Raw genomic sequence first — 7,362 nt, 5'->3', positions numbered from 1 at the left:
TGGTGTTAGATTGTGTTACAAGGTGGCAAAGAGTTGGTAGATAGCCTTATATTGTCCACTCGGGTAGACACACGGGCATGTGTTTAGGCCGTGTATGACATACGGTCAGCCCCATAGGTGTGTTATTCGGTGGTGTGTCTTCTGCACGTAAAATTTACAAGTCAGTATGCATGGTAGTAAAAAAAGGTAGAGACACGACCGTGTGTCTCAGCCGTGCGGAGGAGACGGCCTTTGGCCACCAAGCATGTGCCTTGGCCGTGTACCCCTTATTGGATACTGACATTAGAAATAGAATGTTAAGGTTTTTAGACAAGGCTAAGACACGGGCGTGTCATGGCCGTGTGAGAGACACAGACGTGTGTCAGACCATGTGAAAACCCCTGTAGGTTCGAATTTAGAATTTAATTCGCATGGGCATGGAACATAGGCATGTCCCTAGATTGTAACACCCCGTTCCCGATACCGTCGCCGGAGTCGGACACGAGGGGTTCTCAGACCGACTCTTATGTGTCACACAGACTATTTTTCACATTTCCAGTCCAGCTGGCAAACTGCGTCCCTGTCACCTTAAAAATCATATCTCGAGTTCCAGAACTCGAAAACCAGTTCTGTAAATTTTCCCCATATTTAGACTCATATATCCATTCATGGATTTATTTCTAAAATTTATGGTAGGGCCAATTGGTACAGTTTATTTGTTAAAGTCACCCCTATTTCAGGGCTCGACTACACTGACCTTTGTGCATTACGACCTGGATATCATCTCGTACAGAGCTCCAATGCTCATGCCGTTTGTTTCTAATGAAACTAGACTCAAATAGGAATCTATGCATTTAAGGCATGACTTCTAATTGTTTCTGGATAATTTATGGTAAATTTTCAAAGTCGAAACATAGAATCCAGAAACCGTTCTGGCCCTGTCTCACGAAATCTTGAATATCTCTTAAAATACAGCTCAAATGGTCGTTACGTTTCATTCATATGAAAATAGACCCATCAAGCTTAGAGTACGTAATTTTTTTAGCAATTAATTCCACTTCTACTATTTTTAGTGATTTTTCAATCTCATATCACTGCTGCTGTCCGCAACAGTTACTGCAGTAGACTATGCCAATTTCATGAATCCTTCCTTAGCCTTACTAATCATCCATCATACATGACACAAATTATGGCCACCTTATCAAAATTAAGGTTTCTAAGACTCATGGCTATAGATTCTAGCATCCCACTCAAACGACCACATAGGCCATTTTCACATGGCTTAAAGTTTACAACCCAAAATTTAACAAAACAAAATAGCCCATACATGCCAAATGTTCTCCTAAGTTGACTAAGAAGACAATACCAAAATTGCTCGCGGGTGTGATGACTTAGTTGACGGTTCCGAGCACCCAAAAGGAGACGAGTCCAAGAAACCTAAAATGGGTGACAAGAAAACACCGAGTGAGTTTATAACTCAAGAAGTCATAAGCATTCCACAACCATCCATTAATAAAATTATCATAAAATGAAATAATGAAACAAGGCCAAGCGTTCGACCATACCGAACTATACCATAGTTCCTTAGACCTTCGAATCAATCTCATACCAAGTCATACATTTACATTTCATATACTATTCAATAGGATATTTGAAGCAATTTCCATACATCATTTCATTTCGCAACAATCATGCAATCAAATGAACTTTCATCTATTCCACGATACCTTATTTACGGAATGCAATTGAAATCATCACATAGATTTAAATCTTACCAACTCCACCCGAGCATGAACATAGCATCTATTAGCCATGAACTCAAGGTACTTACTCTTTCCGCTGTCCATACTCATCTCGATAAAGTCACACCTCCATATAAATATTCAATCGGAGATATGTGTAGAGTTCGCACACATAGTGCTTAATACTCAATCACGCACACTTAGTGCCATGTGATTCAAGCCCGCACACATAGTGCCATATAGTCCAAACTCGCACACTTAGTGCCATACATTACATGCTTGCACACTCAGCGCCAATCTCGTCACTGTACACATCTATTTCTCGCACACTTAGTGTCAAGCAAACTTCCTACACATTTCACTATCTCTTTTACGCTCAACAATATCATCTTTTCATACACATACATTTGTATATATTTCATCTCATTAAACACAATTGCATAGATATTACAATCATTTAAGCAATATCAAATATATGCTTAATGACTTACCTTGTATTGGGTAAAATGGTTCCAACTCGGCTACTCGATGTTCTTTCCTTTGCCTTTGCTTGATTCTCCACCTCTAGCTTCTTGAGCTTAATCAATAAATTAACTAGTTTAACCGTCTTGCCACATATTTATACATGACATCAACTATACTATCATCATTAATTCATCAAATCACAAAATTTTATCTCATGAACATTTAACACTTAACATTTACCCCATTTAGGCCGACTTTGCTAGTACACAAGCCTTTGGTAGAATGTCCTTGACCTATAGTCACCCAAAATTTCTTTGTTCTTTAAAATTCATCCAAGACCACATTCGCACCTCCAACTAATAATTTAGATACTCTCAAGCTCATTCACAAGTACTATTATATATCACATTAAGCATTAATTATTTTGCAACATGGATTCTATAGCATGGCGAATACTCATGCACATACACATATAACAACAAGAACTCAATGGCACAAAAATCTCCTTTTATTAAACATTCATCTCACTTCTCTTCATGCTTCGTCACAACAACATTAAAATACCAACCAAGAAAGACAACCTCCATGGCCGAACTTCATCTCCATCAAATAGAAAAGAAATCTAAGCCATGGGCTAGGTAGGTTTCAAACTAACAACTAAAACATGCATGAATCTTAAAGAATGACATCAAACATACCTCAATCTAGTTGCAAGTATGGCCAAGCTTCTCCAAACCCCCCCCCTCTCCCTCACTCACGGCAATACAAAAATTTGAGAAAGGATGAGCACTTTTTTTTTTGTTTTTCTTGTTCAATTCACGGCAAATGGGGGCATCCATGCTCATCATTTTTTTTCAATTCTTTAATGCTAGCTTTTATTTTATGGCTTCCTACATACACCACTAACCTAACATGTTGGAAACATGTTCCCTTTGCCCATAATCTTGTCATGGCCGGCCACTATCCTTAGGAAATGGACTATTTGACATGCAACTCCATCTATTTTACTTCACTCTTTTACTAACCTCTTAAAATTAGCCACATATATTTAAATCCTTTCACATGAGTCCTTTTTCTTTCAATTCACGTTCAATTTAACTAAATCAAAGAATTAAAAATTCACACATGCATTTTCACATATATTTGGCATGGAATAAGGTATTTAAATGTTTTTGTGACCCAGTTTTGTGGTCCCGAAACCACTTCCCGACTAGGGTTAAATTAGGGATGTCACAACTCTCCCCCACTTAAGAAATTTTCGTCCCCGGAAATCTTACCGGTAAATAGGCTCGGGTATCGCTCTTTCATAGAGTCCTCAAGTTCCCAAGTGGCTTCTTCAATTCGTGTTTATGCCACAACACCTTCACCAATGGGATTTTCTTATTACGCAACTCTTTTACTTGGCGATCGAATGCGAACAAGCTCTTCTTCATAACTCAAATTAGGTGAACCTCGACCTCAGATGGAGTGATTACGTGTGTCGGGTCAAACCTATATCGTCGAAGCATCGAGACATGGAAAACGTTGTGAATCCTTTCAAGCTCAGGGGGTAAAATTAATCGGTACGCTACTAGCCCAACTCGTTCGGATACTTCATACGGACCGATGAACCTCGGACTCAATTTGCCCTTACGACCAAATCTAAGCACCTTCTTCCAGGGTGAAACTTTGAGAAATACCTTGTCCCCAACTTGATATTCAATGTCTTTTCTTCTCAAATCCGCATACGACTTTTGGCGATCCGAAGCAGCTTTCAAACTTTCACGAATTACTCGGACTTTCTGCTCGGCATCCTTAATCAAATCAACCCCGAAGATTTTACCTTCACTAAGTTCAGTCCAGAATAATGGGGTACGGCATTTACGACCGTATAAAGCCTCGTAAGGCGCCATCTTAATACTTGATTGAAAACTGTTATTGTGCGAATTCAATCAAAGGTAAATACTGCTCCCATGAACCACTAAACTCAAGGATGCAACATCTCAACATATCCTCGAGTATTTGAATTATCCGTTCAGATTGACCATCGGTTTGGGGATGAAAAGCAGTGCTAAAATGCAGCTTGGTACCCAAAGCCTCTTGCAATTTCTTCCAAAATCGCGACGTAAATCTTGGGTCTCTATCCGACACGATAGAAGTAGGTACCCCATGCAATCGAACAATTTGGGAGATGTATAACTCTGCCAACTTATCGAACGAAAAATCCGTGCGCACGGGGATAAAGTGAGCCGACTTAGTCAGTCTATCCACAACAACCCAAATCGCATCTTTCTTACCTGCCGACACTGGTAACCCAGATACAAAATCCATTGTCACTCGATCCCATTTCCATTCAGGTATCATGATTGGCTGAAGTAATCCCGATGGCACTTGATGTTCCGCTTTCACTTGTTGACATATCGACACCTTGAAACAAATTGAAATGTCTCGTTTCATCAGGGCCACCAAAATTGGCGTTTCGTGTTATTGTACATTTTAGTACTACCCGGGTGGATTGACATTCGACTACTGTGAGCCTCGTCCAGAATCTTCGAAACAAGTTCCGAATCCCTCGGAATACATAATTGACCCTTGAACGTCAAGCAATCATTGTCGTCAATCTGAAATTTCGATTCCTCATTCGAAACACATTCGACTCGTTTAGCGACCAATTCAGCGTCGACCTTCTGAGATTCAAGTATTTGATGAATCAATAACGGTTTGGCCTCTAATTCGACTACTAGCACCTCATCGGGTGAAACGGATAAGTGAGCATCCATCGTTCTCAAAGCAAACAGTGCCTTGCGACTTAAAGCATCGGCCACCACGTTGGCCTTTCCCGGTGATAATCAATGATGAGTTCATAGTCTTTCAACAACTCAAGCCAACGTCTTTGTCGCAGTTTAAATCTCTTTGAGTCATCAAATATTTAAGACTTTTGTGGTCCGAATAAATATGACACCTTTCTCCAAACAAGTAACGCCGCCATATTTTCAAGGCGAACACTATGGTCGCTAGTTCAAGGTCATGGGTCGGATAGTTTCTCTCATGCGGCTTTAGTTGTCTCGACGCATAAGCCACAACTCGACCTTCTTGCATCAACACACAACCTAACCCAAACAAGGATGCGCCATCAGATATGACAAACTCTTTCTGGGACTCTGGTCAGTACTAGTATTGGGGCCTCGGTTAAGCAGTTTTTAGTCGATCGAAACTTTCTTGACAAAGCGTTCGACCACTCGAACTTAACATCTTTTGGAGTAGTTTCGTCATCGGTGCAGCTATCATTGAAAAACCTTTCACAAATCGTCGATAGTATCCGCAAGCCCCAAAAGCTCCTAACTTCGATAACATTCCTTGGAGGTTTCCAATCGACTATGGCGAAATTTTGTTCGGGTCCACCTCGACACCGTCGCGGACACCACGTGCCCCAAAAGCTAACCTCTCTCAACCAAAATTCACATTCTTGAACTTTGCGTATAATCGCTTATCTCGTAAAATTTGCAACACTAGCCTCGGTGTTCAGCGTGTTCGATTTCATCTCTCGAATAGACCAAAATGTCATCGATAAATACAACCACGAACCGATCCAAGTATGGCCTGAAAATTCTATTCATTAAATCCATAAATACCGTAGGGCATTAGTGAGCCCAAACGGCATCACTAAGAATTCGTAGTGGCCGTACCTCGCTCTAAAAGCGTTTTGGGTATGTCCGATTCTCGGACCTTCAACCGATAGTACCCGACCTCAAATCTATCTTTGAAAACACTGAGGCTCCCTTTAATTGATCAAACAAATCGTCAATTCGTGGCAGCGGATATTTATTCTTTATCGTCACTTTATTCAACTGACGATAGTCGATGCATAATCTCATAGTTCCATCCTTCTTCTTCACAAACAATACTGGTGCTCCCCATGGAGAAAAACTCGGTCGAGCGAAACCTCTATCTGTCAATTCTTGCAATTGAACCTTCAATTCCTTTAATTAGTTAATGCCATACAACACGGGGCTATTGAGATCGGCGTAGTACCGGTACCACTTGATGCCGAATTCCACTTCTCGAACCGGTGGCAATCCGGTAACTCCTCAAGAAAAACATCTGAATACTCACAAACCACTGGTACCGATTCGAGTTTCCTTTCCGTCTCTTTATTCTCAAACACATACGTAAGGTATGTTTCACACCCCTTTTTCACATATCTCCGAGCGGTCATAGAAGATATTATCGCTGGCACTCCTCTTAAATTAGTAGACTCGACTCGGACTACCTCATTATTTGCACTCCTCAAATCAATGGTTTTCCTTTTGCAGTCCACCACTACATCATGCACGGTCAGCCAATCCATACCAAGAATAACATCGAATTCATCAAATGGTAGAAGTATCAGATCGGCCGGAAAACAGGATTCTCGAATTATTAGGGGGCATCTCTTGCACACTTTATCAACGAGTACGTATTGACCCAAAGGGTTTGACACTCGAATTACGAACTCAGTAGACTCAACAGGTAGAGTCTTACTGGATGCTAAGGTTTCACATACATATGAATGAGTGGTCCTTCGAACCGCATCTTATTCTTCTCATCTAACTCCGTGCAATCTCTAATGAAGTGGTCCTTCGAACCGCATCCATAACAGGCCCTATTAACAGACTTACCCCAACATTCACCTATGTGTCGTCTTCCACATTGGGGGCATTCGGGCTTTTCTTGACGATTATTGCCCACACTAGCTACCGAAGTAGCTCGTGAGTCCATCGATGGTCGTGCTCTAATGGAAATCCCCGATCGCCTCGACTTATTTGTGTCCTCTCGAACTTCTTTACAGTAGAAAATGGAGCCTTCCCGTCGATCTTTTATGATAATCTCTAGCTTCAAATTCAACCTTCCTCTTCTCCTTCGAGCTCTTCCGCCTTGCGTGCTCGTTCAACTAGTGTTACAAATTCTTTTATCTCCAAAATACCCACCAAGAGCTTTAACTCTTCATTCAATCCTCTTCAAATCTTTTGCACATAGCAACCTCATCAGCCACACACTCCCGAGCATACCGACTAAGTCTTACGAACTCATGTTTGTATTCAAATACCGTCATACGACCTTGCTCGAGCTCCAAGAATTCCTTACGCTTTTGATCGATGAACCGTTGACTAATGTATTTCTTTCGAAATTCCGTTTGGAAGAAATCCCAAGTAACTTG

The sequence above is a fragment of the Gossypium arboreum genome, chromosome 13, assembly GCF_025698485.1.
Source record: "Gossypium arboreum isolate Shixiya-1 chromosome 13, ASM2569848v2, whole genome shotgun sequence".
NCBI classification, from domain to species: Eukaryota; Viridiplantae; Streptophyta; class Magnoliopsida; order Malvales; family Malvaceae; genus Gossypium; species Gossypium arboreum.
Note: the sequence above shows the minus strand (reverse complement) of the source record.